The 12430-nt window shown below is 35.6% G+C and overlaps 1 protein-coding gene across 5 annotated transcripts in view; it reads right to left on the reverse strand.

Annotated features, from left to right (window-relative positions):
* The window catches only part of NUMB (NUMB endocytic adaptor protein), a 175407-nt gene that overhangs the window by 54298 nt on the left and 108679 nt on the right, over nt 1-12430 (reverse strand). The gene's annotated exons all lie outside the window — the stretch shown is intronic.

Genomic DNA, 12430 nt, shown 5'->3' on the forward strand with positions numbered 1-12430 from the left:
GTTGTGGGGTTGTTAACCAATGTCATAAAACAATATGTGTACTACTGTTTCATGAGAAACTATTTGTTCTGTAAGCTTTCACCTGAAGTACAATTGAAAAAAAAAAACTTCTGTCCTGCCTTTCAACATTTACAGCCTTTATTTATTTTCTTGTCCAAAGGTACCTACCACCATTTCAAAATCAGTGTTGAACAACAGTAATGGCAGTGGTCAACCCTGTCTTCCTCCTAAATTCAATATAAATGTTTCATCACTATGCATGACGCTAGGATAGTTTCTCAATCATTTTAAGAATGTATTATGCTATTCCTATTTTGCTAAGATTTATCAGGATTGAATAATAAATTTATAAAAGTGTCTTTTTAGCAGCCATTGTAATAATGAAGTCCTCTTCCTTCTTAGACCCAGCAATGTGATAAACTATATTTATCAGATACCCTAATACAGAGCCATCTGTGGATTCTTGAGTTAAACTCTATTGTCTTTAGTATACTTTTAGATCCCATTTATTACTATTTTTGTGCCTACTTTTAAATCTATATTCATAAGTGGAACAGGTCTATATTTTCTTTCTTGTTTTTGTGCTATCTTTGTTAGATTGTTGTATCAGGATTTTGTTAACTCCATAAAAGAGATCTGGAAACCATCCATTATTTTGTATATGTTCTGGTATAAATAGTACAGGAATTATTCTTCGAGAGTCTGAAAGAACTGACTTGTGAAACCATCTATACCCATGCTTTTGCAGAGGTAGTTTTTGTTTTTTTAACAACGTTCTCTATTTCTTTGGTTAGGGGCCTAGTTAACTATTCTTTTTCTACTTGGGTTGACTTTAATAATGTATATTTTTTCAGTTAATCTAAATTTTCAATTTTATTAGCATTAATTGTATATTATTCACATAACAATCTCCGTGGGTCTCAGATTACATCCACTTTCTTACCCCTACTATTATATAACTGTGTTTTTTTTCTTTTTTTGTTATTAAGGTTCATTTATAATATTGTTTCCATGTCACTTAGCCTTTCTGTTTCCATTTGATTATTAATAAAATGTAGAAGTAGGGCTTCATGACCTCTGAGTTGTCTTTAGGAACTGAGGAATGAACACAGGTTTCAAAGTGTTTCCAAGAAGTTTCATTCTGTCTCTTACCTTGATCAACTGGGTCACAAATGGCTATTTATGCCAGCAAAAAGAAAGAAAAAAATGGAGTAGACTTAGTGGAAAGAGAGAACAAAAGAATCTCATGTATGGGTTGATTCTTAGCTGTATAATCTATTTTAGAATTGTGGAGATGGAAATTAGAGTCATGTCTTATTAAATGATGATAAAAACATGCCTACTGAAATAAATGTTATTAAAGAGATCTCTTTTCTTCTCTGAGACACTATCTCACCAAAGAACTGCAGCTGATCTATGCTTTAATGGCTAAAGTATTTAACACTGGTGCTTCTTTTGTCTGTATGCCTTTTCCAAACTCCCGCTGAATAAGGGACTTTTATTTACAAAAATGTACTTAGAAAACTGAGTATGTGGAATTTCATTCCTGGATGAATTAAGTTATTTTACCCTCTCTGGAAAACCTTGTTTAAAAAATAGATTTGTTTTCCCCTCTTTGGTAATGTTACCCATAAGAAGAAATGCAGACCTCTGATGTGAGAGACTATACAGCCAGCAGTTTCCAACATTAACGAAAAGTGACAGAATAACCATCAATTTATAAGGAGCTATAAGGCATATTATCGTAGTATACATGCCAATGCTATACAGAAAATATAGTATATGCATAACAGACATCAAGATTTGTTCTGGGTCTTGAACCAAAGAGGAGTAGCTAAACCAAACTAAAATGGGATATTCTTTAACTGTAAGTTTGAAGTATAATTCCATTTATACAAGTTTTTTGGCCTAAGCAGATTATTAAATATAATCGTATTAGTTTGGAGTGGAAAGGAACTTAAGAGATACAAAATCTTCACTTTTCAAATGTGAAACTAGGTATTAAAAAGTTAAATGATTTAGATAAGGTCATATAACTAGTAAATTAACAGAGCAAGGAATAGAAGTTTGGTCTTCTGACTTCTAGATCAATCTTCTTTCAACTACCTCACATTACCTATTAGAGCGTTCTGTGAAAACTCTCCTATTTAAATAATGGTTTATAGTTTACTGCTGTTACATACAGTAACTCACATTATTCCTCTAAAAGAACCGATACATTAGATAGGGAGAGTCACCCATTTTGGTAATGCTGCTTATGGCTAAAGGGGGCCCGACCCTCCTCATAGCTCCATATTTCTTTCATAAATGAAATCACTCTGCCTTTTCTAATTAAACTATACTGCCGCTGACCAAACAGTAGAAATGACGAAGTTCTGCTTTATGGAAATATTACAGCTGGTAAATGAAAAAGGGATGACAGAATCAGAGCATCACCATTTTACAACTCTTGATTAATTAATCCAGACAGTGATCATCAGTGGCTACTATCATCACAGAAAGCTAATTAACTATTGTGTATCTTCTAATAATAATCCACATAACAAATAAAGTATTCCTGGGGGTGGGGGGGATCAAAACTTAATCTGACCAAGCCTCTAAAAGTAACTATCAATTCACAAGAAGTACAGGACACAGAGAAACACGTTAAGCAGAGCAAGTGTCTGACATTCTCATTTTGCTGAGGAGAGAAGGATGAGAGTTCAGGATCCACCAGAGAGGTGGACTTCAGGCTCTCAGTTGGAACACCTGAAAAAGTATGCCCTAGGAGAGGGAGTAAACCAGAGGGAGACTGAGCCTTGCCAAAATGGCAATCCAGCCTTAATTCTGTTAAAACGAAACCAGAAAAGGACATTATAAGAAAGGAAAATTACAGGCCAATCTGTCTCAAGAACATAGATATGAATATACATAAATACATAAAAAGTATATTACATCATGATCAAGTTCATTCTAGACACATAAGGTTGGTCGAATATTTTAAAAAAAAATTCAATGTGACATAACATATAAACAGAGTTAAAGAAAAATCATACCATCTCAATGTTGTTAAGTGTTTTCAAGTCATTTGTGACTCATAGTGACCATATGTACAAAAGAACCAAACACTGCCCGGTCCTGTACCATCCTCACAATCTTTGTTATGCTTGAGCCCACTGTTGCAGCCACTGTGTCAATTCATCTTGTTAAAGGTCTTCCTCTTTTTTGTTGACTCTTTACACCAAGCATGATGTCCTTCTCCAGGGATTGGTCACATGTCCAAGGTATGTGAGATGAAGTCTCACCATCTTTGCTTCTAATCAGCATTCTGGCTATACTTCTTCCAAGACAGATCTGTTCATTCTTCTGACAGTCCATGGTATATTCAATATTCTTCGCCAACACCATAATTCAAAGGCATTGATTCTTCTTTGGTCTTCCTTATTCATTGTCCAGCTTCCATATGCATATGAAGCGGATGAAAACGCCTTGGCTTGGGTCAGGTGCACCTTAGTCCTTAAAGTGACATCTTTGCTTTTAACACTTTAAAAAGGTCTTTTGCAGCAGATTTGCCCAATGCAATACGTTGTTTGATTTCTTGACTGCTGCTTCCATGGGTGTCAACTGTGGATCCAAGAAAAATGAAATTCTTGACAACTTCAATCTTTTCTCCGTTTATCATGATGTTGCTTATTGGTCTAGTTGTGAGCATTTTTGTTTTCTTTATGTTGAGATGTAATCCATACTGAAGGCTGTGATCTTTGATCTTCATCAATAAGTGCTTCAAGTCCTCTTCACTTTCAGCAAACAAGGCTGTGTCATCTGCATATCGTAGGTTGTTAATGAGTTTTTCTCCAATCCTGATGCCCCGTTCTTCTTCATATAGTCCAGCTTCTCGGATTATTTGCTCAGCATACAGATTGAATAAGTAGGATGAAAGGATACAACCCTGACACACACCTTTCCTGACTTTAAACCACACAGTATCCCCTTGTTCTGTTCGAACAACTGCGTCTTGGTCTAAGTACAGGTTCCTCATGAGCAAAATTAAGTGTTCTGGAATTCCCATTCTTTGCAATGTTATCCATAATTTGTTATGATCCACACGAATGCCTTTGCATAGTCAATAAAATACAGGTAAACATCTTTCTGGTATTCTCTGCTTTCAGCCATGATCCATCTCACATCAGCAATGATATCCCTTGTTCCACAACCTCTTCTGAATCTGGCTTGAATTTCTGGCAGTTCCCTGTCGATGTACTGCTGCAACCGTTTTTGAATGATCTTCAGCAAAATTTTACTTGTGTGTGGTATTAATGATATTGTTCAATAATTTCTGCATTCTGTTGGATCACCTTTCTTTGGAATGGGTACAAACACGGATCTCTTCCAGTCTGATGGCCAGGTAGCTGTCTTCCAAATTTCTCGGCATAGACAAGTGAGCACTTCCAGTGATGCATCTGTTTACTGAAACATCTCAATTGGTATTCCGTCAATTCCTGGAGCCTTGTTTTTGCCAATGCTTTCAGTGCAGCTTGGACCTCTTCCTTCAGTACCATCGGTTCTTGATCATATACTCCCTCCTAAAATGGTTGAATATCGACTAATTCTTTTTGGTACAGTGACTCTGTGTATTCCTTCCATCTTTTTTGATGCTTCCTGTGTCGTTTAATGTTTTCCCCGACTAAAACCAAACCTGTTGCCATCAAGTTGATTCTGACTCATAGTGACCCAATAGGACAGAGTAGAACTGCCCCAGAGGGTTTCCAAGGAGCAGTTGGTGGATTCGAACTGCTGGCCTTTTGGTTAGCAGCCGAGCTCTTAACCATTGTGCCACCAGGGAGTTTAAATCCTGGTTTCAAATAATCAGATATTACCAACTGTTCCCTAACAACATCATGTAAAAGAAATCTTATAGCATGTTATGCCACTAAGAAAATAAATCTTTTGAGTTACCTGAATATAGCTCAAACATCTTTCCAAAATATATATAGCAAATCATGTGTAACTGAAACACTTGGGATGATTACCAAGTTTTTACGCAAACAACTCGCACCTTCTATGTTTGTTTGCGAACTATGCCCTCCCCACCATGAGGTATTTTTGTTAAGTGCACTATGCTAATTTTTTTTTTTTTTTTACAGCAACATGTCAAAAAAAAAATTGGCACAGCAATGCTTACAAAAATACCTCGCAGATCTACTCAAACGGAGATGAGAAGAACCAGATGGTGCCCGGCTACTACTACCAACTGTTCCAACCAGGGACACAATAAAAAGTCCAAGATAGAATGGGAGAAAAATGTAGAACAAAACTCAATTCAAAAGGCCAGACCTACTGGACAGAGACCAGAGGAACTTCCAAGACTATCACCCTAAGATAACCTCTGAACTTGGAATTGAAGCTATATCTGCAGGTCATCTTGCAGCCAAATAATAAATTGGTTTATAAAATAAACAACATCACCCATGAATAATGCGCTCCCTGAAACAATTAACTACATGAGACCAAACGGTCAACAGTTACCCAAAAGCAGAGATGAGACGGCAAGGAGGGGAAGGGAACCTAGCTCAATGGAAACAGAACAAAACAGAAAGGAAATGATGACAATGCTGACATATAGTAAGAATTGTAACCTATGGTATGGAACAAGTTGTATAAGAATCGTTTAAGGGGAATTTAATTTGTTGCATAAACTTTCACCTAAAACACAATAAAATATAATTTAAAAAAAAATCTTTCACCTAAAACACAATTAAAAAAAAACAAACAAACCCTCACGGGGGAGGGCGCGGTTGGCAAACAAATGTAGAAGGCATGTGTTATCTGCAGAAAAATATGGTAAACCATTAATATTTCACAATTTATGTTAAAAACTTAAACATCTTATTGCATGTTTTTCCAAAATTTTAATGTTTCAGAAGAGCAAACTATGATGAAGTGTTCATTGCCAGCATGCTAGCAAGCTTAGCTGTGAATAGAAAGTATCTGCTCAACCGTCACTTCAGTTGATCTATTTCATTGGTACCACACATGGCTGAACATTAACTTAAATTTGGATCACACCTAAAGTATCTTTCAAAAAGTCAAACTGTGAGGTAGCTTTGAAACAAAACATTATTGTGGATGCAGAATACTGTCACACTTAGGCAATAAAATTAAAGTAGCAGAAAATGCCCCATCTCTTGGGATAAATAGTAGAATTTTTAAAGCTAGGAGAGGTTGGTGTAACCAATGCGTAATTTTCTTAGGCACCAAACATCTATCAAAAGCTTCAACAACAAGTCCCCATTTGACAGATGAGGACACTGAAGAACAGAGAGGTTAAGTAATTTCCTTAAGGTCATACTACCACCACCAGCTACCGTGGAGTTGACTCTAATTCATGGCGACTCTATGTGGGTCAGAGTAGAACTGTACTCCTTACAGTTTTCAAGGCTAATTTTTCAGGAGTATACTGCCAGGCCTTTCTTCCATGGTGTCTCTGGGTGGATTCAAACCCCTAACCTTTCGGTTAGCACCCAGGCACATTAACCGTTTGCACCCTCCAGTGACTCCACAGCTAATTATCACTGGTAAAGCCCAAACTCAAACAGGAAATATGGCTTCAAAGCACGTACTTTTAAAGAGCTCTAAATGCTGCTCTACAATTTTATTAGAGAGTCACTGAAAGACACGAAGTAGGTAACTGATCTACAATTTAGGAAGATCACTATTGCAGCAGTGAGATAATAGTTTGGAGGGGAGGCAAGACTGGAAGCAAGAATAATTGTTAAGAGTTCTTGTAACAGTCTAAGAGGGGGAGAAAAAAGCATGAGGACCTGATTTAAAGTAGCAGCAGTAGAAAAAAACAACAAGAGGACAGATACTTAAAAAGAATGGATATGATACGGTGACTGTGGCTGACATTGTTAGTTGCATACATGACAACCATTCTTTCATCTGGCTTCCCTGCTGTAACAGCCTACCTCACGGTACATACTGAGAATACCAGATAATCGCTTTCTCAGCAGTGGCATCACTAGGGTTGGTGTCACCCAGTGCGGTAACTCATGGTGTCACCACCCCTCCTCCTGTACCAGACCATACAGAATCCTCAGTAATGTTTTTTTGTACTAATGTTACTCATAAATCATAATTTCTGTATATCACTCTTTCTTTTTCTTTAACTACTTTATTCTCAAAAAAGTTTATGGATATAGGTTCACAAATACTACTTACCACAATACTGTAGCTAAAACACCAGAAAATGTGGCAAAATCTGCGACTATAAAAATACCGTCAGCAACAAAAACAACTGCACGTGCTTGCAGTGCATGCAGTTGAAACCATGTAATTCAAAGAGTCATTAAAATTGGGTAATAATGACAAGTCTGAGTGAAGAGCATTAGAAGGTCCAAAAAGTAAGTTAGCATAGTTTTAGCCTTGCAGGTATATTGATACATGTAAGCTGGGCCTACAAAAAATGTTTTTGTTGTTTAATTAACTACAGGGATATTTTCATAAAAAATAATAAATTTCTCTGAAACTGCACAAAAATTTTATAGACAGTCATTTTGGTGTCACCTCCTCTGATGGTGTCATCCCCTCTGACAGTGTCACCTGGTGCAGTTCGCATACCCTGCACTGCACCCCCCTAGTAACGGCACTGTTTCTCAGTTTTCGTTGCAACTATGGCATGGGTACTTGATTCCATCCTAGCTAATGGGAAGTAGTAGTACAATGTGTGTATATGTTTGAGGGGTTGTTCCATCCTGATATAAAAGACACTTTCTCCCTCACTTTTCATCTTGAGATATTGGTGAGTGGGGGTATATGTTATTCTTTAACTAGGTTGCTGGATTATGTTTGTTAATATTTTATCAGGATTTCTGTATTGATATCCATATATTAATTTATCCTTTTTTTGTGCTCTCTGTTAGGTGTTGGAGTTCTACGTATATTAAGAAGAATTTACAGGCTTTTGATGCACAGATAAAGCATTAGTTTTATCTTTTCACTAAAGGCTTAATAGAATTCTCTTGTGAAATGATTTGGGCCTGGTGCTTATGTTGGGGGTAGGAGGTGGAAAAAAAGGAGGTAGTAATTCTTTGACATCTTACATTATTTCTTCTGCAATAATTTATCTCTTTATATTTTTAATTTTTCTGGAGTCAGTTTAGGTAATTTATATATTACCAAAATATCACCAATTTTATCCATGCTTTCAAATTTATTTGTATAGAGTCTTAATTATTTTAATTTCATCACACTACCTGTGATTATTTTCCCATTTGATTTTTTATTTTGTGTATGTGTCCTCTTTTTTTCCTAATAAGATTATATTTATCAACTTCTAATTTGGCATAAGGAGTCCTGGTGGCACAGTGGTTAAAACACTAGGCTCTTAATCAAAAGGTCAGTGGTTTGAACCCACCAGCTGCTCCATGGGAGAAAGATGTGGCAGACGGCTTCTATAAAGATTATAGCCTTCGAAACCATATAGACAGTTCTAATCTGTCCTATAGGGTTGCTATGAGTCGGAATCAACTTGACAGCAACAGGTTTAATTTGGCGTATCACTTTGCTCCAATATTTTCTGAAATCACAGATCAATTAACTATGACATTGGTAGGTAAGCCACTGGATCAGGAACTAGCCTCTTAACCAAAACCAAATCCAATGCCGTCGAGTCGATTCTCACTCACAGAGACCGTAACAGGACAGAATAGAACTGCCCCATAGGGTTTCCAAGGAGTGGCTGGTGGATTTGAACTGCCGATCTTTTGGTTAGCAGCTGAACACTTAACCACTGCACCACCAGTGCTCCAGCCTCTTAGAAATACTGAAATAGTAAGAGCTCTACTTTCTATGCCATGGCTATATAGTTACACGCAAAATAAGAAAGACTTGTTATTAAAAGACTCTGTTATAACTTCTAGCACAACGGCAGTCCTCCTTTTAGAAAAGTCAAGTCCCCAAAACCCTCTGGCAGACCACTTACTAGAGCAAAATGTGGGTCTAGGAGGTACACACAAGCAATTCTAGCATCTGTTATGCTCAATTCTCCATCTACTTGCACATTTTAGCACAATTTCTAGTAACAACTTAATAAATGTTTTATATCTCTAAACCAAAGGGATAAGAAAGGCCCATCTCATTTAATAGTGAGTTAAAATAATAAGACCAATTTATAAACACATCTAATAAATATGAATTTTGTATCCAGCCTCTTAATCTCTATCCCTTCAAATATAAAGATAACACAATCTTTAAATAATATGACCAGTAGAAGGCCCATTTTAGCATACCATATATTCTACATAATGAGATTTAAGATTTTAATTGATAGACTGGGTTGGATTCCATCAATGTATTAAACAACCAAAATTAATACTAGCATTATTTAGTATAATGTTAGTTAACAATTACAGGTAGATTTTTACTACATTATCTGGATTGATGAAGCATACTGTTTAAATTAGCACTTCTTAAAATTTTTGGTCTCAGGACACCATTACATCGAAGATCCCAAAGAAATTTTGTCTATGTCAGTTATATCTACTGATAACTGTATTAGAAATTAAAACTAACAAATTTTTAAAATATTTAATCCATTTAAAATAACAATAATAAACCCACTGCATTTTGACATAAATAATATAGTTTTAATGAAAAATAACTGTATTTTCCAAAGCAAGATAATTCAGTGAGAAGAACAGTATTGTTTCACATTTTTACAAATCTCTTTAGTAACTAGCTTAATAGAAGAAAACTGGATTCTCATATTTGCATTTGCATCTACAATGCTGTAGTTGTTTTCTTTGAAGTCTATGAAGAAAATCTGGCCTCTCACAGATATATAGCTGGAAAAGGTTAATAGCTCAAGGGCCCCTATGAAAAGGTTTTGGGGACCCCATTTTGAGACCCACTGAATTAAGTCTTGTATAGGTAATATTTCATTTTTAACATCAAAATTACTCCTCTATTAAAACTACCTCTTATACTAGAATAGTTACAAGTTTTACTCTAATCCAAAATTATTATACTTACATAGGCACAAGTATCTTTAAACATACACAGCAGAGATCAAACGAGTTGCAGTTTCACTTGATTACTGTCCAGTAATTGTATTTCTATAAGCTTCTCTCTTTTATACTCTAGAGTTGTTAATCCACTATCCTCAAAACCCAATTCCATAACTTCTCCCCTCTCTTTCTACAGATGTCTTCCGATTTCCTTGAGAAAACATAAGTCTTCAGAAAACAACTCCATTAACTTTGAATAACCAGCAGTACAAACTTACGTGCATTTGCACCCTTATTTTCCACACTTGCTCTTGTTAAAACCAAAGCAGCATTCTTTCTTCAGGCTAAAACTAATCCACTCTCTATAAACTCCTTTATAAAGGCATTTAAATATGCTCAAGTGTTTCCCATCTTACAAACAAAATACAATACAAACAACCCTTGAATCATATACTTTAAATGGGTGAACTTTATGATATGTAACTTACACCTCAATAAAACTGTTAAAAAATAACCAAACCACAGACACACTCGCACCCAAGTTCCTCAACCTCTCATTCCATTTCCTACTCTGCCTTTCTCCTCTCCTTTGAAGATAAACTTATTTTTTAACAGTTTTACTGAGGTATAATTGACATACAATAAACTACATATTTAAAGTATGTACATGTAGTTTGTTGAGTTTTTGGCATATGCGTGTATCTGAGAAATCATCACAATTAACAAAATAAACAATCATCACCATCAAAAGCTTCCTTGTGTCCCTCCCAATCTTCCCCATCGTCACACAACCACTGATCTTTCTGTTCAGACAAACTTCTGGAACTAATAATCTCTAGATTTGCTGTCTCCTTTATTTTGCATCCATTCACTCCTCAGTTTACTGAAATCTGCAATCTGGATTCTATCCTCACCACTCTACTGTAAGTGCTGTCATCAGTCACCAAGATTTTCAAGTTATTAATCCAATAAAATTGCAGTTCTTACTTGGTGTCTTTATAGCACCTTGGCCACTTCCTCCTTCCTTGAAACAATTTTACCTTAGCTTTTATGACCACAAGCTCCAGGTTTCCTTTCCACCTCTCTGGCTACTCGTTCTCCTTTTAAGATACCTATTTCACTGCCTGTCTCTACGTTGGTATTCCTCAAAGAGTTTGCCCTAGGCAATCTCACCTATTCACGACTTCAATGATAATTCATACACTGTCTTTCCAAACTTGTATCTCCAGCCCAGATCCAAATCTCTTCTGAGCTCCAGACTCATATTTCCAACTGCTACTGGGAATCTGCATGTGCATATCCCTTTCCCATAGGCACCTCAAAAGGTACTCATTTTCTCTACCCTTAACCCTGTTCCTCCTTGAGGGTTCCCTAGCTCAGCAAGCAATCCTATCATCCTCCTAGTTGCCTACACAGGAAACCTTATATGCTAAGCTTACTACTAGTTTCCAAATTTTATTATTACAAACAATGCCAGGATGAAAACTTTTACAAGTATATTTACAAAATTAAATTCTCAGATGTAAAACTGCTGGTCAAATGATAAGTGCATTTAAAATTTTAACTACAATTTCCAAATTATCCTAAGAGGTTGAAAATTTATACTCCAACCAACAGCGTGTATGAATGTTCATCTCCACATACTTGTAAATACTCAACTTCTATAACCAAAATGAGCCAATTACTTTTTTGGTGGGGAGGCATTAGAGAAGAGTGTTAGTTCTTATGTTGAGAGTTTTTTTTTTTTTAATGCTTTAATATCATACTAAGAATTTAAAAAATTAAAATATTTATGTATTATTCCTATCAAAGAAGTTTTTGCAAATGAGTTAAATAAAGCTAAGTGCTCAGGAAAATAGTTACTAACAGACTGGGGAAGATTAGTGTATTAAAAAAACCATGATTTAACCTGTATATTCTATGAATAACTATCCCTGTCATATAGAAGATCTTTTCCTTTCTGAAGCTTTAGTCCATGTTTCATACAATGATACTGAGGCAGTAAAAACGGAGGAGAAAATCACAATAACGATATTTACACTTACAAGAACATACACAAAGCAGAAGAAAGAAATTTAACATTTTATATTAAACTAAAAGTTTTTTTTCAAGATACTAATGTTTTGGTCTAGTTTCTTCTACACTTTTTCTCCACACACTTAATACATCTTACACTGTGCTTACATAATTACACATTTTTATTTTCTTCACTAAATGGTATAACATATATATTTCTTCCATGTCATTAAAAATGATCCTTCTTCTCCAGAGTCTCAAATAATTGTAAGAAGAAGTACCTATGACAGCACTCCCTTCTCTAGATCTTCATTATATTCTTAACCTCTTCGAGCTTCTATTTCCTGGTCTGACAAATGAAGGCATTAGTTTAAATGACCTCTATATGATTAAAAGTTACAAGATTAAAGAAAAAATCCCTTTTAACT

Source organism: Trichechus manatus, unplaced genomic scaffold, assembly GCF_000243295.1.
Source record: "Trichechus manatus latirostris isolate Lorelei unplaced genomic scaffold, TriManLat1.0 scaffold00010, whole genome shotgun sequence".
NCBI classification, from domain to species: domain Eukaryota; kingdom Metazoa; phylum Chordata; class Mammalia; order Sirenia; family Trichechidae; genus Trichechus; species Trichechus manatus.